At 37.8% G+C, this 25492-nt stretch overlaps 1 long non-coding RNA gene and 2 pseudogenes across 1 annotated transcript in view; 1 reads left to right on the top strand and 2 right to left on the bottom strand.

Annotated features, from left to right (window-relative positions):
* Nucleotides 1-4609: 4609 nt before the first annotated feature.
* LOC149120554 (eukaryotic translation initiation factor 4E pseudogene) lies at nucleotides 4610-5782 on the top strand (annotated as a pseudogene).
* A 2064-nt stretch (nucleotides 5783-7846) lies between these two features.
* On the bottom strand, nucleotides 7847-9232 carry LOC149120553 (vomeronasal type-1 receptor 90-like; annotated as a pseudogene).
* A 322-nt stretch (nucleotides 9233-9554) lies between these two features.
* LOC138846908 (uncharacterized) overlaps nucleotides 9555-25492 on the bottom strand; it is a 90533-nt gene continuing 74595 nt past the window's right edge. The window contains exons 2-3 of the long non-coding RNA XR_011384412.2: nucleotides 10772-10874; nucleotides 9555-9979 (exon numbers count right to left, since the gene is read on the bottom strand). This is a non-coding gene — a long non-coding RNA (uncharacterized LOC138846908). The remainder of the gene's footprint in view (nucleotides 9980-10771; nucleotides 10875-25492) is intronic.

Here is a 25492-nt window from a genome sequence, read left to right as displayed (position 1 = left end):
AACAGCAGGCCAACCCTCTGTACAATGTCCAACTCAGAATGGTACCACATTCTTAAGTACTGTCTCATAATGTTCACTAATACTTTTCAGAAATGCAATTGATTCTCATATACTGATCTCACATACTGCAACTTTGCTGAACTTATCAATTAGAGTGGGTTCTTAATGAATTCTTAAATATTTTATACACAGTATTATCTTTTACTATCAGCATGAAAATCAAGTTTTACTTTTCTTTTTACCATCCAGATCTCCTAACCTCACTTTTATAACCTGATATTTTTAGCAAAAACCTCCAATATGATATTTAATAGAAGTACAAATAGAATATATATGTTTTGTGTCAATTCATCTGTGGAAAACATTTAGTTCCTTCATTAAGTGTGGTGTTTAGGATTCTTTTAGGTGCCATTTTTACATTTTTATTATATGTTTGGGAAGGAAAAAAGGAGGCATGGCAAGAGAGAGAGGGACAGAGTAAAAACAGATATATGCACAGAAATATCTCTTAAATGCAGGTTTACCTGACAAATGCTTGCAACAGCCAGGGTTGGATTAGGGTCAGATCCAGGCTCTAGGAACTCAAGCCAGATCTCTCATATATGTGCCTGGAACTCAGCTACTTGAGCCATCACCACCGCTTCCAAGTGTTTGAATTAATAAGGAATCAGGAAACAGAACCAGAAATTCAAACCCAACTTTTTGATATGGGACCTGGGTTTCCTAATATGTGTGGTAACTACTAGGATAAATTCCTGCTCCCCATAACTGCTGTTAATCAACTTGTGGAATTTCCATTCAATGCTTATTTTGTGTAGAATTTTAACATAAATACGTGATGGATTTAATCAGGTGCATTTTCTGTTAAGATGATAAAATATTAATTTCCCTTAATGTTCATAACATGCTATTTATGCTCATTGTTGTTTAGATGTTAAACAAGCTATGTTCAAGGTACTTCAAAAAGTTCATAGAAAATATATTTAACATTTTGGTACAAATTTTTGAAATTTGGGCCTAGGTTGTTCATAATATACATTTTTCATGACTTTTGAAGACCTTTAATAAATGGAATTTTACATTATTATATTATTTTGCATGATATTGCTAATTAATAATGCATACTCAATGGTCAATTAATATATTTCTCCTTAATTCAAGTATAATTCTATTACTATGGACTTTTTATATTTTGTAGTATTCCACAAATTCTAAATTTCATGGAAGCTGATGTAATAAATATAAAGTGAAATAAGGAACCATTAGGTAATCTATAAATACTCTCTGTTACAGTTTACTCTGTTGTAAGGAGAAAATGTTTATAAAGGTTCTATATGCTACTCAGACTTAGTTTATGAGAAAAATACAATACTTTGACTAATGTAAATCAATATATTGTTTCCATTTGACATTAGATTTTACTGAGATGACAAACTGAACCTGTATTCTCTCTTACATCAATGTTCAGATAATGAAATTGAATAAGTTGGCCAGCGCCGCGGCTCAATAGGCTAATCCTCCGCCTGCGGCACCGGCACACTGGGTTCTAGTCCCAGTCAGGGCACCGGATTCTGTCCTGGTTGCCCCTCTTCCAGACCAGCTCTCTGCTATGGCCTGGGAGTGCAGTGGAGGATGGCCCAAGTGCTTGGGCCCTGCACCCCATGGGAGACCAGGAGAGGCACCTGGCTCCTGCCTTCGGATCAGCGCGGTACGCCGGCCGGCTGCAGTGTGCCGGCCGCAGCAGCCATTGGAGGGTGAATCAACTGCAAAGGAAGACCTTTTTCTCTCTCTCTCTCACTGTCTACTCTGCCTGTCAAAAAAAAAAAAAAAAAGAAATTCAATAAGTGAAAAATATAAAATTGTAGATAAGAACTATTTGAGCATATGGAAACTTGAAGAATCAGTCTTTAATGCTAATATGTCACATACATAATATCATCTATGTATATATCCATAAGGTATACTGTTTTTAAATATGTAAAATGAACAGATGCATCAGTTTAAGCCACTGCTTGGGACACTTATGTCTTCTCTTTCTCATCTACTTCCTTGCTAATGCACACATTTATAGATGTGCATTAGAAGATGATGACTCAATTGTGTGTGTCCATGCCTCCCACATGGAGGACTCAGATGGAGTTCCTAGTTTCTGGTTTCTGCCACGCCTAACCCCTTCTTTTGTGGACATTTAGGAACTGAACCAAGAGATACATAGAAGATTCTCTGTGTTTCTCTCTGTGTCTCTGTGTGTACATGTGTCACACTTCCACTCACATTCTCTGTTCAAACTGCTTTTCAACTAAATAAATAAGTTTAAAAGCATTTCAAAATATACAAAATTAAAATTAATTCAAAATAAATATGAGTTAGCACATTGTAAGTTATCATAGGTGAGATCAAAACTATCTCAAAACTATTGAAGATATAAAGTAATGAATGCTAATTATCCTAATTAGATCATAAAAATATATGCAATGTATTGAAATGTTGCATTATATCCTTTGAACATGGACAATTATTGTTTTTTAATAAAAATAAACATAACTATCTCAAAACAAATTATTTAGTATATAATAAATAAATAATTATAATGAATATCAAATATTTTATAGCAAAAATTCACAGGTTATTAAATATACACCTGGACAGCATTTTAACCTGTAAACGAGAGTGAATCTGATTCCCAACACTAGCAGATAATTTTGCAAATTTCAAGTTTTAACATGCAGTAATATCATAAAAGCATATATCTACAAATCCTGTTTTCTATCAATTGTGAAATGACAGGAGAACTACAATAAAAGTGTTCATGGGTAGCATTAGTCCCATGCATGTTTTATTCAAGGTTATTTTATTAAACAATAGTATCAAATAAAACATCCAAATTATTTTAAGGGATCAGAAACTGCAGAATAGTAAGTGTGATGATTGCATCAAAAACGGAATTCAGGGATCCAGTGCTGTGGCATAGAAGGTAAAGCCACCACCCGCAGTGCCGACATCCCATATGGGCTCTGGTTCCTATCCCAGCTGTTCTGCTTCTGATCCAGCTCTCTGCTATGGATCAGAAGGGCAGTGGAAGATGGCCCAAGTGCTTGGGCCCCTACAACTACCCAGAGGAAGTTCCTGGCTCCTGGCTTTGGATAGGCTCAGCTCCAGACTGTGGGGCCATCTTGCAAGTGAATCAGCATGTGGAAGACTCCTTATGCCTCGGCCTTTCTGTAGCACTGTCTTTCAAATAAATAAGTAAATCTTTTTTTTTTTTTACAGGCAGAGTGGACAGTGAGAGAGAGAGACAGAGAGAAAGGTCTTCCTTTTGCCATTGGTTCATCCTCCAATGGCTGCCGCGGCCAGCGCACTGTGGGCGGTGCACCACGCTAATCCAAAGGCAGGAGCCAGGTGCATATCCTGGTCTCCCATGGGGGGCAGAGCCCAAGCACTTGGGCCATCCTCTATTCTAGTGCTAATGAATAATTTAAAGAATTAGAATTCTATAATTTATATAAAAGAAAATTATTTATAAAACATTAAAATAAATTACAATCTAGAAATCATTATTAGTGTTTAGTGTATCATTTGGTCCTCAGATGTTCAAAAATAAGAAATTGGTATTTTTTATGACTCTATCGACTGCCACAAACACTAGATGTGAAATATTCTACTCTTGTGTGCATTTGGTGTATACATACAGGTGGTAAAACATATATAACATGTACACACAACACTTCTAATATAGCAACAAAATATATGCAGGGAGTTACAAAAATCCTTAGAATGTCCAAGAGCATCAAAGGGAAAATAGGAGACTTCCCCACAATTAAACATCAATCAACTTCAGGACTGGAGGAGAAATTAAACTGAGAGAAAGTGTTGCCCTCAGGACACTATCTGACCACTTGGGCCTCAATCCTGTGTGGGTCATTTAACTTTCTCTGTGGTCAAATTTAAGAAACAAGGAACTATTTAACTTTTTGCTAGTAACAAAGCAGAGTTTCCAAGTAGCAAAGCAGAGCAAATATGAGAACCAAAATGGAAATAATGGAGCATACACAGAACTATCTGTGAAAATGAACGTTCACAGAAATTAGATATTTGAATTATATATTTAAATACATATCAAACGAAAACTTAAATAAGAATGAAAATGAGAAATACTAAGATAAAGTTGAGTAGTGATATTTGGAAAACAAACTAAATATTTGAAAAATATAAAAAAGCAAATACACAACGCACAGTTTAAACATTAAAGGCAAATGATGACAGTATTAATTAAATGGAGTATTGTGATGTAAAACTACATGATAAAGGGACAAGAAAATAGAAAATACAAACAGAGTTATATGAAAAAAATGAGAATAAATAAATAAAACCATTTATTTGGATCATTAAACATAAAAATGTCAAATCGCATTACCAAATTTGATGCAAAAATTGGGAAGAGAAAAAGAAATACACCTTAAAACAGTGACAATACCATCTACTACACTACAAAAGAAAGATATTAAAAAGTAATATTGCAGACAGAAATTGATGTCCAAGCTACACTTGAAACTTGCCTAGCTTTAATTTTTATGAGTAAAGTGATATATTTTAAAAAGAAGTCATAAGATCGATCTAAGATGACGACTGTGGAACCGGAAACCACCCCCACTCCTAATCCCCTACCTGTAGAAGAGGAGAAAACAGAATCTAATCAGGAAGTTGCTAACCCAGAACACTATATTAAACATCCTCTACAGAACAGATTGGCGCTCTGGTTTTTTAAGCATGATAAAAGCAAAACTTGGCAAGCAAACCTTTGGCTGATCTCTAAGTTTGATACTGTTGAAGACTTTTGGGCTCTGTACAACCATATCCAGTTGTCTAGTAATTTAATGCCTGGCTGGGAGTACTCACTTTTTAAGGATGGCATTGAGCCTATGTAGGAAGATGAGAAAAACAAACGGGGAGGCAAATGGCTAATTACATTAAACAAAGAGCAGAGACGAAGTGACATCGATCGCTTTTGGCTAGAGACACTGCTGTGCCTTATTGGAGAATCTTTTGATGACTACAGCGATGATGTGTGTGGAGCTGTTGTCAATGTTAGAGCTAAAGGTGATAAAGTGGCAATATGGACTACTGAATGTGAAAACAGAGATGCTGTTACACATATAGAGAGGGTATACAAGGAAAGGTTAGGACTTCCTCCAAAGATAGTGATTGGTTATCAGTCCCATGCAGACACAGCTACTAAGAGCGGCTCCATCACTAAAAATAGGTTTGTTGTTTAAGAAGACACCTTTTGAGTATTCTCATAGGAGACTGCGTCAAACAATCAAGATTTGGGAGCTGAACCAAAGCCTCTTCAAAAACAGAGTGGACTGCATTTAAATTTGATTTCCATCTAAATGTTGCTAAGATATAAGAGAAGTCTCATTCACCTTTGTCTTGTACTTCTGTGTTCATTTTTTTAAATTTTGGCTAGAGTGTCCACTATCCCAATCAAAGAATTACATACAGTATACATCTTCCCCACGATCCTTATGTGTTCCTGGCCCAAGGCTAATCCTCCGCCTAGCGGCGCCGGCACACCGGGTTCTAGTCCCGGTCGGGGCGCCGGATTCTGTCCCGGTTGCCCCTCTTCCAGGCCAGCCCTCTGCTGTGGCCAGGGAGTGCAGTGGAGGATGGCCCAGGTGCTTGGGCCCTGCACCCCATGGGAGACCAGGAAAAGCACCTGGCTCCTGGCTCCTGCCATCGGATCAGCGCGGTGCGCCGGCCGCAGCGCGCCGGCCGCGGCGGCCATTGGAGGGTGAACCAACAGCAAAGAAAGACCTTTCTCTCTGTCTCTCTCTCTCACTGTCCACTCTGCCTGTCAAAAAAAAAAAAGAATTATACAAACACATTCCTTACAGGAAAAAATACTGTTTATGTTCCATTGTATGCAGAGCATAGTTTGCTGGTTTGAAAGAGTATGATGCATACAGTTTTCTAGCAATTTTCCTTGTTTCTTTTTACATCATCATCTTTGCTGCACTTTTGCTGATGGCTGCTAGATTTTAATTTATTTGTTTCCCTATTTGATAACATTAGTGATTCTGATTTCAGTTTTTCATTTGGTTTGCTTTTGTTTTTTCCTCATGTAACACTGGTGAAGGATCCAGGAATATGACACAAAGGTGGAATAAACATTAATTTTGTGCATTCTTTGGTAATTTTTTTGTTTATTGTAACTACAAAGCTTTGCTACAAATTTATGTATTTCATTCAAATCAGTGATCTATGTTTGTGTGATTTCCTAAACATAATTGTGGATTATAAAAAATGCAACATCATAATTACATTACTAACTAGAATTAGCATGTCTGTTTTTGTATCTTTATGCTGTATTTTTTACACTTTGTATTACTTAGGTTATTTTGCTTTGGTTAAAAATGGCTCAAGTAGAAAAGTGGTCCCATTCATATTAAGACAGTGCACAAAAAACTGTAAATAAAATGTGTACAGTGAATTGTCTTTTAGACAACTAGATTTGGCCTTTTATTTCTCCATCCCTATAGAAGGAATTTATACTTCTTATTGCCAGGCAGTCTCTGTTGTCTTCTCTTGCAGTGTCTTCCCACATGAACAGCATAAGTTTGCAGTACTAGTTTATTATGTTTATTACAGTTTTTATTAAATAGGTAGTATTATATATATGGAATTAAGCTGATATGGCTATCTTTTTTTTTTTTTTATAAAGTAAGCCATAGTCCTCAGTCTTAGGTATCTAATGTACCATTAATATGTTAAAATTCCTGAGAATTGGGGTCTTGGGGCATATTTCTTTGATTGGTAGGAACAGTGGCTGTAAAACTTGGTTTCTGGATTGAGATGTTTTTATGTAATTGTCAGTGATAGCATTTTGTTATTGTTGCTGTCTAAACAGAATGGAATAAACAGGAATCAAGATGTTTATATTGGTAAATTATTATAGTATGGTTTTCTGTAAACCTGAAAACTTGATCTACTTTTTGTAGCTGTGATTTGAAAGCAGACATTTTGTCCATAATGCATAATGAAATAGCTTAAACCTTTTGAAATAAAGCATGGCTACCATAGATTAAAGAGTAAGCTGAACTAAGCAGAGTGAAAATTTTAGTTGAGAAAATTTGATTTTAAATGGTAATTACGAGTTGATCATTTAAAAACTGATAAACCTGATGGAGATCCTGTATACAATGAATGTGAAATTAATAAAAAAATAAGTCATAAAAGATTTGATTACTGGGGCCAGCGCTGTGGCATAGCAGGTAAAGCTGCCACCTGCAGTGCCAGCATCACATGTGGGTGCCGGTTCAAGTCCCGGCTGCTCCACTTCCAATCCACCTCTCTGATATGGTCTGGGAAAGCAGTAGAAGATGGTTCAAGTCCTTGCACCCTTGTACCCACATGGGAGTCCCAGAAGAAGTTCCTGGCTCCTGAAATCGGATCAGTGCAGCTCCGGCCTTTGTGGCCATCTGGGGAGTGAACCAGAGGATGGAAGATCTCTCTCTCTCTCTCTCTCTCTCTCTCTCTCTGCCTCTCCTTCTCTCTCTGTATAACTCTGACTTTCAAAGTAAATAAATAAATCTTTAAAAAAAAGATTTGGTTACTTATGGATAGTTCTACAGCATGAATGTTAAAAAAAAGAAAAATTGTCTGTGAGAAGTTGTGAAGTGAAAAACGACAGGACAAGATACTTGTAAAGCCATCTAAATCTTACATTGTGGTGGATTTTGAATCAAAAGAAATGTAATTTCTGAAAAATACATATTTCTTTTATTTGAACATGAGAAAATATAATTCTGTAAAGTTTAATAAGATAGGAACTTATCTATTGGAATAATTTGCCTCATAAATCTCAATTTTATACAATCATTTTCAAAATTATTTCTTTATTTTACTTCATTTGGAAGTCAGAAGAGAGTGAGAGGAGGGAAGGAAGGAAGAAGGAAGGAAGGAAGGAAGGAAGGAAGGAAGGAAGGAAATACATCAGCTTGTTCAAAACCTAAATGATAGCAAACATGTGATGGCCAGGCCAACACCAGAATTCTAGATCTCCATCTGGTGCTAACATGTAACAGGAACCTAATTACTTGAGTAAGCACCTGCTATACTACTCAGAGTGTTGACTGACAATAAGATGGATCAGAAACATGAACATGATTCAAACTCAGGCACTCTAATACAGGAGGTGGGCATCCAAAGCACCGCCTTAACTACCGCAACACATGCCAAGGCAAGGCAACCACTTCTGTCATTAACTAATAAAAATCAAAATCATTTCCATAGTATACTGTGCAACATAACAACTATCCTCTTATCAGAACTGATAAGCACCAACGGACTGGCAGAAGCATAGACATTGGCCACAACACTCTGGACACCTAACGTAACATAGTCATATGTCCACAGTATCATTGAGGAGAATGAGATGATTAAGTCTGCCCAGTACATGACCACAAAGAAATTCACTAGCAGAAGGATGGTCTGGGTGGCCTTTTTCTCTGGGGAGGATCTTGGGAAGGGGCTGGTGCTGTGAAGGTATTGGGACCTTTTCTGATGTTTTCTGATGCCTGGACAAGAGGATCACCATGTACACACTTGAGAGCAGCATGAGTCCTACAAGGAAGACATCCCTGTATGTTGTCATTGTGAACATCATACCCATGATGCCACGGCCTATGGGAGAAAGTGAACAGTACTTAGTGAGAACCATCATATTGGTCTGGGTCACATTGGACGATGCTACAGTGTGGAAGATCACACCAATACTAAAAGACAAACAAATCAACCATACAAATGGGAAGAAGTAAAAGATGAAATGTGTGGATTTATATTTAAACTGTGCCAACCAGGATGTGCTGGGGCTGATGGTGATGGCCTGAATGATGCTCAGGAGGCAGATGGTAGAGATGGAGAGCCCCCTCAGCACCCTACTGCTGTAGAACAAACTCTTACATTTAAAGTCATTCCAAAAATTGAGTGACCCAAACAGGTCTGGAGAGAACAAAAATAACACAGTGATGAGCAATGTAATGTGAACAAAGGCCAGGTGACTGGTGATCAGGTCAGTGGGCTTGGGTCTGTGATCCAGCAGAAGTGTGAGGATGTGGAAGAGGAGGAGGAAGGTGTTGGCTGTCATTCCAATGCCAGCTTGAAAAATAAGATATTTATTCACAGCAATATAAGCAGAAAGTGTGATCATCTTTATATCATGGAGAAAACACATATATGTCTGAAAAACAAGCAAAACAAAAACAAAAGTTCTTATATCATCAGCAGGAATTATTCTACTTAACAAAAGTTTCCATTATAACATCTTATCTTTAGAATGGTATTGCATATCTCTTAGTTTTCATCCTAGAAATCACTATATGAACTATCCTCAGTTTCAGAGGTCATACTGTCAAAGTCCAGCTTTCAATTTCATGTAGAAAACACATAAATCATGAGGTGGTATACATAAGCTTCAACAAAATCACCACATGGTTACACTTTTATTGCCAAATTAGAAAATACAGGCACATTCACCCATGCTTTGAGAGTTTTTTTTTTTTAGATCCTCAAATATTAGTCTAATTTTCTTATTTAAGATAGATCCAAGGTTAGAATTTCTCCATTACTTAGGATGGTATTGCTTTGGATGTAGACATAACAATGATACCAGATTAATTTATTCTAGGGTGCTTTAGTCCATTTCATATTACTATAACAGAATACATAAATCTTTAAATAAATTTTTTTTCACAATTCCTGATGTTGTAAAGTTCAGAAATGACAAACTTCCATCTTATGCTAGCCTTCTTGCTGCATTGTCCCATGGCAAAGAGAGAGGGGACCAGAGAGCAAAGGGGGACCAAACTGTTCTTTTATGATGGCACCAATCACATCCATGAAGCTGGAGTCCTCCTGGCCAAATCACTTCCTAAATTGGCAATTAAATTGCAACATGAATTTCAGGAGGGCGGGCTTTAACCTATGGCAAAAATTAGAATAATTTAGATGCATGTTGATGAGAAAAACAGTCAACTCCAACATTCTCTCCTTTTTCTGGGGTTGATGAGGATGTGGTGATGTTTCAAGGTTACTTACAGCACTGTAGCTCTATCAACACAAATGTGTAAGTTAATACAGAAATGTTAGGACGTTGTGCTGTTAGTTCTTATTATAGATTTATAGCTGTCAGTGAACAAATGCATAAACTTGTTATTTAAAGTAAATTAAAATCATATTGCAAAAACTAAAAGAAAAATAAGAAATGAAGATGGAGCAAGGGTAGGAACAAAGAAGAGATGGGAAGTATCATTATGTTCTTGAATGTATATATGAAATACATGAAATGTGTTCCTTTTGTATAAATACATATTAAAATTTCAAAAATTAAGAAACAACAAGTTAATTTTGTTTGTTAATCTTTCATTAAAAGCTGCATCTACCTAAAAGCATATGTTTAACCCACATACATGTTGCTGCCACCAACAAGCTCTACACCCTTGGCATACTTGGATTTACTCTCTACCTGGACATAGAAGCACCAGAATCATGGTGCTTAAAGCCATCGTCACAATGACTTCCAGATTCTAAGGATCCTTCTTCAAGATTAATAAAATATTGTGTAGCACAGATCATTAGTGTATGCATTAATTACTTTATGACTCTATACCTTAATTATTTTATAAAAGTAATTCATGTGTTGTGAATAAAACAATAAAATTAGTGGATAAAATGCCATAGATGGTAATTTTTATATGTGCTCTCTGATGCTTACCTAAAATCAAATGCAAATGTTCACCTGTAGGATGGTAACACGCAGTTGTAGTGAAGCTCTGAAGGCATTGGGGCTGATTCTGGATTGCAAAGAATTATTGTTCCTAAGAGCAGAGGTTATCAGATAAAACACAGGAGAGCCATTAAATATGAATTTAAGATGATTTTTAGCAAAAATATTATCTAATTTCATGCTATTGAAATACAATTAACACATACCAAATATTTTACTGATAATCATTTACTGTTTACCTGGAGTTAAAGTTAATTAGGTGCCCAGTATTTGAATTTGCTGAATTTAGAAATCTAACATGAAATCCACAAAGGGGTTTCTAATAACTTGATGCAAAAATAGGAGAAAGGAAATAGAAGACAATATGTGGTCAAATTTATAAATGTCAAATACAGGTTGGTTACAATGTAAAGGAAAGTGTATTCCAATTTATTTGTTAAAAATATATAAACCTGAATGCACATAATAGTATTTTGTAAGAAAAATGACCACTAGTGTATGCTTGGACTATGGAAACTCTCAGAAGACAGATAATGCAGATCAAGTTCACTGTCATCCTACCAATTTTCTCTTTATTCTCAATATTTTAAGCCCCAGAATATATACATAGCTGTGGATTACAGTGTAGAAAATAACATCATTGAATGTACCAGTGACAAAAGACTTACCATGAAGTCTGTGGGCTGAGGTCAGAAGCAAAGAGGAGTGCAAAGAAAGAAAGGATTTTATAACAATCTGCAAGCTATTTTTAGATATACTGATTTGACATTTTAGAGAAAAGTAGTTTCATAATATCCTCCCCTTTACTCTAATATTCAGGGGATTATTGTTTAAGAAAGGTATAATTTCTAAACAGAATGCTGTACTTTTCCTGTCATAGAGAAAATTACATAAACTACATTATGAAAGTGTACCTTGTGTTTATTGTTAAATTCCACAAATCAACAATAGTTCTTTTATCAATTTGACATATTTTATGAACAGCTGTGTAAAATCTATGGTCACCCACAGCACAAAGATTTTTTTTTTATTTCAGCATTTTTTTATTTAGTAAATATAAATTTCCAAAGTACAGTTTATGAATAACAATGGCTTTCCCCCCCATATTTTCCCTCCCATTCACACCCCTGCCATCTACCATGCCCTCTCCAATTCCATTCACATCAAGATTCATTTTCAATTATCTTTATATACAGAAGATCAATTTAGTATATATTAAGTAAAGATTTCATCAGTTTGAACCACACAGAAACACAAAGTGTAAAATACTGTTTCAGTACTAGTTACAGCATTACTTCACATTGGACAACACATTAAGGACAGATCCCACATGAGAAGTAAGTACACAGTGACTCCTGTTGTTGACTTAACAATTTGACACTCTTTTATGGCATCAGTAATCTCTCTAGGCTCTAGTCATGAGTTGCCAAGGCTATGGAGGCCTTTTGAGTTCGCCGACTTCGATCTTATTCCGACAGGGTCATAGTCAAAGTGGAAGTTCTCTCCTCCCTTCAGAGAAAGGTACCTCCTTCTTTGATGGCCCCGTTCTTTCCACTGGGATCTCACTCGTGGAGATCTTTCATTTCGGTCTTCTTTTTTTTTTTCCAGAGTGTCTTGGCTTTCCATGCCTAAAATACTCTCATGGGCTTCTCAGCCAGATCCACATGCCTTAAGGGCTGATTCTGAGGCCAGAGTGCTGTTCAGGACATCTGCCATTCTATAAGTCTGCTGTGTATCCCGCTTCCCATGATGGATCATTCTCTCCTTTTTTGATTCTATCTGTTAGTATTAGCAGACACTAGTCTTGTTTGTGTGATTCCTTAGACTCTTAGACCTATCAGTGTGATTCATTGTGAACTGAAATTGAGCACTTGGACTAGTGAAATGGCATTGGTACATGCCACCTTGATGGGATTGTATTGGAATCCCCTGGCACGTTTCTAACTCCACCATTTGGGGCAAGTCTGATTGAGCATGTCCCAAATTGTACATCTCCTCCCTCGCACAAAGATATTTTGAGAATTTGACAGGAGACGCACAAAGTATAACCACCTTTTATATAAAGGCTTCAAGTAGTTTTACTACAGCCTATCAATATGTCATAATCCAGAGAGGGTGATATTCATATCAGCAGTGTAAGGTATGAGTTTAGAAGAGACTGGAGAACCTACTCTTACTGTACTGCAGTTCCCTGCTTCTGGACAGTGGAGGACCCAGCTCTCAATTGTCCCTCTGCCAAACTGTAGAAAATGAATTCAGGCTACTAAGATAGACTAAACCTTTTCCAGTGTCTACATAGAGAAATCAAGAAACAGATCAAGTTTCTTGAGGCGTTTTGTGCTTATCAGCGAGGAATGAACAACTTTCATGATTATTTTGTTCATTTTGTTTCCAAAATAATTTTTACTAATTCAGTCTTTACTGTCAGTATTTCATTTCATTTTTACACTTTAATTTATAAATTTGGGGTACAGTGTGATGTTAAGATCCAAGTAATGTCACATAATGATTCAATCATGATAATCAATATTTTCATCCTATCTACTTATTTCTTCTTTCTGGTGAGGGCATTTAAAACCTATTCCATTAGCAATACTGGAAGGCAGAGTACATTAACAATCGCAGGGTCACCAGGCTCTGCCACAAATATCCAGAGCACATGCCTCTATTCTACTGAATCTCCACCAGCAATGCTGTCTGAAATTTAAAGTCACATAACTCATGCCTGGCCATGAAATTTAGGTGATTCAATAATGAAGTGTGCACTTAATGTATTCACACAGTTTGAAAAACAAAGACAAAGATTTTTAAAACTAAGCAGAAAAAGTATGAATATTAGAGGTTCCTTTCACAAAAAAGAAAACTGAATATTTTAAATTCCTAAAGTTATTTTGTCTAATTATAAAACGAATCTTAGTCAAATTAGTTCTTGCAGCAGTAGTTATAAATTTGAGTTACATAGAAACTTAAAATGCTAATGGTGAATAACTCAGGACAATCATTAATTGATGGTGAATGCACTAAGCTAGTCACTGACTTTAAGTTTATGATGATGAACAGATGTGGTATTTCCAGAGCATGGAACGGCATGAGGAAAACAAAAATATCTGTACTGACAATTGTTACTGTGAAGAAAAAATAACCTTCAGGATTATGAAGATGGCGGAGTAGTGAGGGCGCGCACCGATAGTCCGGGAAAATTTAGTTTAATAAAAGGGGAGTTATGGTAGCCTCAGAAAAAAGAACCAGGAAAATATTGCAGACAAAACTCTTCTGGATCCAGTGGGCGTGAATCGGAGGACCTACTGGGAGAACAAGGTCGCCCACCGCGCGCGAAAGCCGAACCGCAGGACCGAGCCGCGGGACTGAGCTGCGGAAGCCGAGCCGCGGGACTGAGCTGCGCAAGCTGCAGGGTCTGCACGCCAGTGCTCGAAGGGGAGTGCAACAGCGGGGAGACTTGGGAAGTCCAGGGCTCCGAGTCCACACATCGGCGCTGGAAGGGGAGCAGACCTGCGTGGAGAGCGTGGGAGCCCACAGTTCGGGACATCAGCGGCAGACTCAACACACCAGCGCTGGAACGCGAGGTGAGCCGAACCTCAATAACCCGAGACACCGGCAGGCAAGCGGAGAGAGGAGACTAGAGGGAACGACCCCCGGGGCGGGGGGGACTTCACCAAGCTAACTGGAAGAGAGAGAGAGGGAAAAAAAAAAAAGGTGACTGGTATGGACACGGGTTTCTCTCTCTCCGCTCACCTCTCAAGGGCGAGCAAGACAAAGAGCAGGCGCCATCTTGGACATACGTCATAAGCAGAGCGACCTCAGGTCTGCACCGGCCCTGAGCCTAGCAGTAAAACCTGACTCTGGGTGGGGCGAATTAACAGGAGATTAGGACTTAGTAAATTTATGGTGCTACTGAACTGAGACTGTGAAAAAAGAGACGGTGGGGGAGAGAACTCACGGAATTCACGTGAGCACTCTCCAGAGACGCTACAATTCCGTAACTTTGGCAACCCAGTGGGAGACTGAAGGAGAATTTGAGCCCACTCTAAGGGCCAAACAGATTCCCTGTGTGGTCCTTGGGAAAGAGCTTCTGATCTCTGGCTCCTGTGGGTATATCATTTGCCTGCTAACTACCTCCAACTTTGTTCAGCTGTGCAGAATAACTTCCCTGTTGAATCAAAAAAAAATGAGAGAGAGAGAGAGAGAGAGAGAGAGAGAGAGAGGATTACCACGCCTAACGTGGGAGTGTCACCTTTGGCACACCAAACAGAGCTCTCAGGCCACACCCATCTCAAGCCCTAAGGCTCCATCAAAAACAGATAGTCCACTTAATCTAGAGTCATAGTATAACAAGAAAAAGCACCACAGTGAAGAAACCAAATATCTCCAATATGACAAATAACAAACGCAAAAACCAAGGTAATAAAAACAAGGAAGTCACCATGAAGCCCTCAAATGAAAAAGACACCCCAATTCAAGATTATGAGGATGATGACATAGAAGAAATGCAAGAAGCAGATCTCAAAAAATTGATAAGAACATTAAGAAGTTCTCAAAAACAAATTCTTGAACTACAGAAATCCTTAATGGACAAGATAGAAAATCTCTCTCGTGAAAATGAAATATTAAGGAGGAATCAAAATGAAACGAAACAACTAGTACAACAGGAAACTGGGATAGTGACTGAAGTGAAGAATTCAATAGATCAAATGAAAAACACAATAGAGAGCCTTACAAACAGAATGGGAGAAGCAGAAGAGAGAATATCGGACTTAGAAGACAGAGAACAGGAAAGGATACAGTCAGACCAAAGAAAAGAAGAGGAAATTAGGAATCTAAAACATATTGTCGGGAATCTTCAGGATACTATTAAAAAACCCAACATTCGGGTTCTAGGAGTTCCTGAAGGCATGGAGAGGGAGAAAGGATTAGAAGGCCTTTTTAGTGAGATATTAGCAGAAAATTTCCCAGGTTTGGAGAAGGACAGAGAAATCCTAGTACAGGAAGCTCACAGAACCCCTAATAAACACGACCAAAAAGAGATCCTCACCACGACATGTTGTAATTAAACTCTCCACAGTGAAACATAAAGAAAAGATCCTAAAATGTGCAAGAGAGAAACGTCAGATTACTCTCAGAGGATCTCCAATCAGACTCACAGCTGACTTCTCATCAGAAACTCTACAAGCTAGGAGGGAATGGCGAGATATAGCCCAGGTACTAAGAGAGAACAACTGCCAGCCCAGAATATTATATCCTGCAAAGCTATCATTTGTGAATGAAGGTGAAATAAAGACTTTTCATAACAAACAGAAATTGAAAGAATTTGTTGCCACTCGTCCAGCCCTGCAAAAGATGCTTAAAGATGTGTTACACACAGAAACAAAGAAACACGGTCATCAATATGAAAGAAGGTAAAGGAAGGAAACCAAGGAAGGAAAGCTCACAGCAAAAGATCACAGGCAATTCAAAGCATATATTAGAACTTATCTTTGGCAAATGGCAGGGCAAAGTTACCACTTATCATTAGTCACATTGAACGTGAATGGCCTGAACTGTCCAGTTAAAAGACACCGTTTGGCTGATTGGGTTAAAAAACAAAACCCATCTATTTGCTGCTTACAAGAAACACATCTTTCCAACAAAGATCCATACAGACTGAAAGTGAAAGGCTGGAAAAAGATATACCATGCCAACAGAAATGAAAAAAGAGCAGGCGTAGCCATCTTAATATCAGACACCATAAACTTTACCACAAAAACCATTAAGAGAGACAAAGAGGGACACTACATAATGATTAAGGGATCAATTCAACAGGAAGATATAACAATTATCAATGTATATGCACCTAACTACAGGGCACCGGTTTATCTAAAAGATTTGTTAATGGACTTAAAGGGAGACTTAGACCCCAATACAATAGTACTGGGGGACTTCAATACTCCACTCTCAGAAATAGACAGATCAATAGGACAGAAGATCAACAAGGATACAGTAGATTTAAACGACACTATAGCCCAAATGGATCTAACAGATATATACAGAACTTTCAATCCTACAGCTAAAGATTATACATTCTTCTCAGCAGTACATGGAACCTTCTCTAGGATTGACCACATACTAGGCCATAAAGCAAGTCTCAGCAAATTCAAAAGAATTAGAATCATACCATGCAGCTTCTCAGACCATAAAGGAATTAAGTTGGAAATGAACAACTCAGGAATCCCTAGAGCATACGCAAACACATGGAGATTGAACAACATGCTCCTGAATGAACAATGGGTCATAGAAGAAATCAAAAGAGAAATCAAAAACTTTCTGGAAGTAAATGAGGATAACAGCACAACATACCAAAACTTATGGGATGCAGCAAAAGCAGTGTTAAGAGGAAAGTTTATATCAATAGGTGCCTACATCAAGAAATTGGAAAGGCACCAAATAGATGAGCTTTCTATTCACCTCAAGGATCTAGAAAACCTACAGCAAACCAGACCCAAATCTAGTAGGAGAAGAGAAATAATTAAAATCAGAGAAGAAATCAACAGGATTGAATCAAGAAAAACATTACAAAAAATCAGCCAAACGAGGAGCTGGTTTTTTGAAAAAATAAACAAAATTGACACCCCGTTGGCCCAACTAACTAAAAAAAGAAGAGAAAAGACCCAAATCAATAAAATCAGAGATGAAAAAGGAAATGTAACAACAGACACCACAGAAATAAAAAGAATCATCAGAAATTACTACAAGGACTTGTATGCCAGCAAACAGGGAAACCTATCAGAAATGGATAGATTCCTGGACACATGCAACCTACCTAAATTGAACCAGGAAGACATCGAAAACCTAAACAGACCCATAACTGAGACAGAAATTGAAACAGTAATAAAGGCCCTCCCAACAAAGAAAAGCCCAGGACCAGATGGATTCACTGCTGAATTCTACCAGACATTTAAAGAAGAACTAACTCCAATTCTTCTCAAACTATTCAGAACAATTGAAGAAGAGGGAATCCTCCCAAATTCTTTCTATGAAGCCAGCATCACCTTAATTCCTAAGCCGGGAAAAGATGCAGCACTGAAAGAGAATTACAGACCAATATCCCTGATGAACATAGATGCAAAAATCCTCAATAAAATTCTGGCCAATAGAATGCAACAACACATCAGAAAGATCATCCACCCAGACCAAGTGGGATTTATCCCTGGTATGCAGGGATGGTTTAATGTGCACAAGACAATCAATGTGATACACCACATTAACAGACTGCAGAAGAAAAACCATATGATTCTCTCAATAGATGCCGAGAAAGCATTTGATAAAATACAACACCCGTTCATGATGAAAACTCTAAGCAAACTGGGTTTGGAAGGAACATTCCTCAATACAATCAAAGCAATCTATGAAAAACCCACAGCCAACATCCTATTGAATGGGGAAAAGTTGGAAGCATTTCCACTGAGATCTGGGACCAGACAGGGATGTCCACTCTCACCACTGCTATTCAATATAGTTCTGGAGGTTCTAGCCAGAGCTATTAGGCAAGAAAAAGAAATTAAAGGGATACAAATTGGGAAGGAAGAACTCAAACTATCCCTCTTTGCAGATGACATGATTCTTTATTTAGGGGACCCAAAGAACTCTACCAAGAGACTATTGGAACTCATAGAAGAGTTTGGCAAAGTAGCAGGGTATAAAATCAATGCACAAAAATCAACAGCCTTTGTATACACAGACAATGCCATGGCTGAGGAAGAACTTCTAAGATCAATCCCATTCACAATAGCTACAAAAACAATCAAATACCTTGGAATAAACTTAACCAAGGACGCTAAAGATCTCTACGATGAAAATTACAAAACCTTAAAGAAAGAAATAGAAGAGGATACCAAGAAATGGAAAAATCTTCCATGCTCATGGATTGGAAGAATCAATATCATCAAAATGTCCATTCTCCCAAAAGCAATTTATAGATTCAATGCAATACCAATCAAGATACCGAAGACCTTCTTCTCAGATCTGGAAAAATTGGTGCTGAAATTTATATGGAGGCACAAGAGACCTCGAATAGCTAAAGCAATCTTGTACAACAAAAACAAAGCCGGAGGCATCACAATACCAGATTTCAGGACATACTACAGGGCAGTTGTAATCAAAACAGCATGGTACTGGTACAGAAACAGAAGGATAGACCAATGGAACAGAATTGAAATACCAGAAATCAACCCAAACATCTACAGCCAACTTATATTTGATCAAGGATCTAAAACTAATTCCTTGAGCAAGGACAGTCTATTCAATAAATGGTGCTGGGAAAATTGGATTTCCACGTGCAGAATCATGAAGCAAGACCCCTACCTTACACCTTACACAAAAATCCACTCCACATGGATTAAAGACCTAAATCTACGACCTGACACCATCAAGTTACTAGAGAACATTGGAGAAACCCTTCAAGATATTGGCACAGGCAAAGAGTTTCTGGAAAAGACCCGGGAGGCACAGGCAGTCAAAGCCAAAATCAACTATTGGGATTGCATCAAATTGAGAAGTTTCTGTACTGCAAAAGAAACAGTCAGGAGAGTGAAGAGACAACCGTCAGAATGGGAAAAAATATTTGCAAACTATGCAACAGATAAAGGGTTAATAACCAGAATCTACGAAGAGATTAAGAAACTCCACAAAAACAAAACCAACAACCCAATTAAGAGATGGGCCAAGGACCTCAATAGACATTTTTCAAAAGAGGAAATCCAAATGGCCAACAGGCACATGAAAAAATGTTCAAGGTCATTAGCAATCAGAGAAATGCAAATCAAAACCACAATGAGGTTCCACCTCACCCCGGTTAGAATGGCTCACATTCAGAAATCTACCCACAACAGATGCTGGCGAGGATGTGGGGAAAAAGGGACACTAACCCACTGTTGGTGGGAATGCAAACTGGTCAAGCCACTATGGAAATCAGTCTGGAGATTCCTCAGAAACCTGAAGATAACCCTACCATTCGACCCAGCCATCCCACTCCTTGGAATTTACCCAAAGGAATTTAAATTGGCAAACAAAAAAGCGGTCTACAGCCTAATGTTTATTGCAGCACAATTCACAATAGCTAAGACCTGGAACCAACCTAAATGCCCATCAACGGTAGACTGGATAAAGAAATTATGGGATATGTACTCTTTAGAATACTATACTGCAGTAAGAAACAACGAAATCCAGTCATTTGCAACAAAATGGAGGAATCTGGAACACATCATGCTGAGTGAAATAAGCCAGTCCCAAAGGGACAAATACCATATGTTCTCCCTGATTGGTGACAACTGACTGAACACCAAAAAGGAAACTTGTTGAAGTGAAAGGGACACTATGGGAAACGGTGACTTGATCAGCATAGCCCTGACTGCTGTTAATGAACAACTTAATACATTATCCCTCTTAGTAGTTTTTTTGTCTGTTCTACTTAATATGACTGATTTAATTCTGTAATTAATACACAGTTATTCTTAAGTGTTGAAATTTAACTGAAATGTGATCCCTGTTAAACATAAGAGTAGGAATAAGAGAGGGAAGAGATATATAATTTGGGACATGCTCAAGCTGACTTGCCCCAAATGGTAGAGTTAGAAACATACCAGGGGACTCCAATTTAATCCCATCAAGGTGGCATGTACCAATGCCATCTCACTAGTCCAAGTGATCAATTTCAGTTCGCAATTGATCATAATGAAAGGACTAAGAGTCAAAGGGAGCACATAAGCAAGTCTAGTACCTGCTAACACTAACCGATAGAATAAATAAAGGGGAGAGTGATCCAACATGGGAAGTGAGATACTCAGCAGACTCATAGAATGGCAGATGCCCTAAATAGCACTCTGGCCTCAGAATCAGCCCTAAAGGCACTCGGATCTGGCTGAAAAGCCCATGAGAGTATTTCAGGCATGGAAAGCCAAGACACTCTGGCAAAAGATCTCTGTGAGTGAGATCTCAGTGGAAAGAACAGGTCTTCAAAGAAGGAGGTACCTTTCTCTGAAGGGAGGAGAGAACCTCCACTTTGACTATGACCTTGTCTAAACAAGATAAGAGTCGGAGAACTCAAGGGGCTTCCATAGCCTATGAAACTCATGACTGGAGCATAGGGAGATTACTGATGCCATAGACAGGAGTGTCAATTGGTAAAGTCAACAACAGGAGTCACTGTGCACTTACTCCTCATGTAGGATCTCTGTCCTTAATGTGCTGTGCATTGAGATTTAATGCTATAACGAGTACTCAAATAATATATTGCACTTTGTGTTTCTATGGGGGTGCAAACTGTTGAAATCTTTACTTAATGCATACTAAACTGATCCTCTGTAAAAAAAAAAAAAAAAAAAGAGAGAAAAGAAAAGAAACTATCAATTCCCAACTTGACTCTCACTGGGATTAAACATGACAATAGGTCTGATCTGATTTCATCATCAGTAAAAAAAATCATCTATTATTTTTCACTTTATGTTTCTGTGTGGGAGCAAACTGTTGAAATCCTTACTTAATGTATACTAAGCTGATCTTCTGTATATTAAGATAATCGAAAATGAATCTTGATGTGAATGGAAAGGGAGAGGGAGTGGGAAAGGGGAGGGTTGTGGGTGGGAGGGACGGTATGGGGGGGAAGCCATAGTAATCCATTATTCGTACTTTGGAAACGTATATTCATTAAATAAAAGTTTAAAAAAAAAGAATAATAAATATAAGAATAATATTAAAAAAAATAAATAAATCGTTAGACTAAAAGAACATCATGTTTTGACTATAGAAATAATGTAAATAAACCTAAATATATCTAAAAAAAAAAAAGAGTTGGATTATGAGAGTTAACAGTAAAACTTGTTCTCAAAGATTTACTTCATTTTACTGTATTAAGTGGAGGCTATTCTTATGTCTCATATGCTATAGTTTATGTCTAAGTGCTTGCAAAAGATGTATCATTCTTGGATTCTTCTTCAAAGTTAATTAAGTTTCCCAAAAAAAAAGAATGTTTAAAAAAATAAATTAAACCTCAGAAAGGCTTACTTTTATGGAATTAAAAAGCTTTTTTATCCCTATTGTAAAAATAACCCTTCTGGTGTTCTACTACACAGCAGGGTAACAATAGTTAACAATAACATATTGTATATTTCTAAATAGCTATAAAAAAGAATTTTGAGTGTTCACACTACAAAGAAATTTTGAGTATATAAGTGATGAATGCTAATTATCCTAATTTGATCATTATCATGTATACATGTATTAAAATATTACATTGTACCCCATAAATATGTACAATTATTGTGTGTCAATAAAAACAAATAATCTAACAAAAAAAAAAAGAAAAAGAAAAAATAACCTTCAGGTGACCAGCTAAAATTTAAATGTTTATAAGTTTTAAAATCTAATACTTAATCCATAAGCTGTACTTTGGAAATTTATATTCATTAAATAAAAGTTAAAAAAATCTAATACTTAATTGCATAATGATTTAAGCAGCTTCAAAATACTTAAAATATCCTAACACAATCTTAATCTTAAAAAACTGAAAACAGAAGGGAAACATTATGAATTAGGTCAGACGATATTTTTCAAAACATAAAATTTCATATTATGCATATAGTAACAGAAAGTGAGAAAAACTAGTAACGTGATAAAAACAATTGAAATAAGTGCAATAAAATGAAAACATCAATAAAATAAAACATTAAAGTATGATGTAATTGAAGTCAACATGATAAAATGCAAATATCAGTAAAATAAAGTATGTTAAAGTACAATAAAACAATTGAAATGAAATACAGAAGATGAGATTAAAATAACATTAAAATGAAATAAAATGGGACCAGTGTTATGGCATAGCAGGTTAAGCCACCTCCAGTGCTGGCATCCCACTCACCACCACTAACAGAATTCAGAAGCATGCAGTCACCTAACTGAGTCTCTGTAGGATCCCAATGTATGTGAGTTGAGGCTCTCTCTATATGGTTATAAGAAGAAGTGGCAGTGAGCTCATCTCCCACCTGGCTCACAATTGCCGTGTCACCTGTGGAATAGGACAAGCTCTGGCTTTGAGATTTAAACAAACAGGAGACACTACAGGGAAAAAGTGGAAATCACAGGCAAGGACATCTGGGTTCCAAATCCCCACATGCATGAAAAGATTTTCCTAATCTGTGTTGACCTGAGAGTATTGCATGATAACAGCCCTTGACAACAGCACAAAAGTCTAGAGTATTCTCACTAGGCTAATCCTCTGCCTGTGGCGCTGGCACCCTGGGTTCTAGTCCCAGTTGGGGCGCCAGATTCTGTCCTGGTTGCTCCTCTTCTAGTCCAGCTCTCTGCTGTGGCCCGGGAGGGCAGTAGAGGATGGCCCAAGTGCTTGGGCCCTGCACCCACATGGGAGACCAAGAGGAAGCACCTGGTTCCTGACTTTGGATTGGCGCAGCGCACCGGCCACAATGCACTGGGTGTCATGGCCACTTGGGGGGTGAACCAACAGAAAAAGGAAGACCTTTGTCTCTGTCTCCCTCTATCTCTCTGTCTAACTCTGCCTGTCAACAAAAAAAAAGAAAGAAAGAAAGAAAGAAGAGGGGAAGGGAGGGGAAGGGAAGGGAAGGGAAGGGAAGGGAAGGGAAGGGAAGGGAAGGGAAGGGAAGGGAAGGGAAGGGAAGGGAAGGGAAGGGAAGGGAAGGGAAGGGAAGGGAAGGGAAGGGAAGGGAAGGGAAGGGAAGGGAAGGGACAGCAGATTTCCAATATTTCCTGGTTGGTTTAGAAGATTCTTACTGAATTCCTCATGTGTCTTCCATCAAACATCATGTTGTATGTGATACAAACATAAAAGTATAGTCCATGGATGGCCCAGGTTCTTGGGCCCTGCACCCGCATGGGATACCAGGAGAAGCACCTGGATCCTGGCTTCAGATCAGCGCGGTGTACCAGCCATAGCGCACCAGCCGCGGCGGCCATTGGAGGGTGAACCAATGGCAAAGGAAGACCTTTCTCTGTGTCTCTCTCTCTCACTGTCCACTCTGCCTGTCAAAAAAAAGTGTAATCCATAATTTAAGAAATTAAAAACATCTTTTCTGCTCCCTCCTAAACCATTAGACAGAATACATGGGACAGGGTACATGTTATGATAGTTTGTAAAACTGGCCATTGGAAGACTGGGCTAAGAAACATTTAACTCAGCACTTCATCTCACCCAAGTTTCATTGTGCACATAAATCATATGGCCTTCAGTCTCCTGCTCTAGGAAATCCTGATCCTATAGGTTTGAGTGGAGTTTGTGAGTTGCTTCTTTTGCAATTCCCCCTGTTAATGCTGATGTTCCTAGACCATCACTAGGAGAATTGTGCTGGAGAAGCAAGTTGAGCACAGAGATTTTATACACAACTCTTTCAATATGAACACCATGGGCCCACATTTAAGACCTCCAATCACTGTATTAAAATGTCACATCCTTTCTGGTACTAAAGACCAGATAAGGCAGTGATTCTGAGTAAGCCTGTATTTAGAAAACAGCACGCTTATGTTCAGCCATGCAATGCTTATTGATCTTTTGCCATGTGATTATAGTGTGTCAGGTAGTACCATGCTGATAAGCACACACACAGTATTTAAGATATTTTTCATAATACAGTGGGAATTGAGTACAATTGGTCTCATAAATTTCTTGATGATTTTAAATCTAGGATGTATCCACCTTCCTATTTTTTAAGTTTCACTGTATTATTTTTAGAATGTACACATAACAGCCAAATAAACTAGATGTGAAGGGCATAGGAAAAAAAGTGCAGGAGGGGTGCAGACTGGTGTTTCATTGCAGAGTTTAATATTGGAGCAGCAATTTGACCTTCAGGAATGGAAAAATAGAGTGTCAGAAGTATCTTTTTAGAAGTCAAATTTTGAAGGTAAAGACATAACAAAGCTGTCAGCATACAGACACTGGCCCCATTCTCTGATTTTGAAGTTGGGGGGAAATTGAAGCAGCAGCTCTGTAGAGAAGGGGGAAGCTACCAAGACACTTGTTGCTCCTGTCTGCTGTGAAGGGAGATTCCATGGTGGGGCCACATTGGGACAAGGCCTTGGCAGAGAGTGAACTTGAGCAGTGCTAGTGCAAAAATTGCTGTGCTCATTTCTATTCCCACTAATGGTCTACAATTTTCTATTTCTCTTCACATTCACCCACATTTTTTACTTTTCTTTTTTTTTAACTTTTATTTAATGAATATAAATTTCCAAAGTACGACTTATGGATTACAATGGCTTCCCCCCCATACCGTCCCTCCCACCCACAACCCTCCCCTTTCCCACTCCCTCTCCCCTTCCATTCACATCAAGATTCATTTTCGATTATCTTAATATACAGAAGATCAGCTTAGTATACATTAAGTAAGGATTTCAACAGTTTGCTCCCACACAGAAACATAAAGTGAAAAATAATAGATGATTTTTTTAAATGATGATAAAATCAGATCAGACCTATTGTCATGTTTAATCCCAGTGAGAGTCAAGTTGGGAATTGATAGTTTCTTTTCTTTTCTCTCTTTTTTTTTTTTTTTTTTACAGAGGATCAGTTTAGTATGCATTAAGTAAAGATTTCAACAGTTTGCACCCCCATAGAAACACAAAGTGAAATATATTGTTTGAGTACTCGTTATAGCATTAAATCTCAATGCACAGCACATAAAGGACAGAGAT

This window comes from Oryctolagus cuniculus, chromosome 19, assembly GCF_051225735.1.
Source record: "Oryctolagus cuniculus isolate XC-2025 breed Fujian yellow rabbit chromosome 19, ASM5122573v1, whole genome shotgun sequence".
Classification (NCBI taxonomy): domain Eukaryota; kingdom Metazoa; phylum Chordata; class Mammalia; order Lagomorpha; family Leporidae; genus Oryctolagus; species Oryctolagus cuniculus.
The sequence above is the reverse complement of the archived record's forward strand: the minus strand, read 5'-3'. Positions and strand labels throughout refer to the sequence as shown.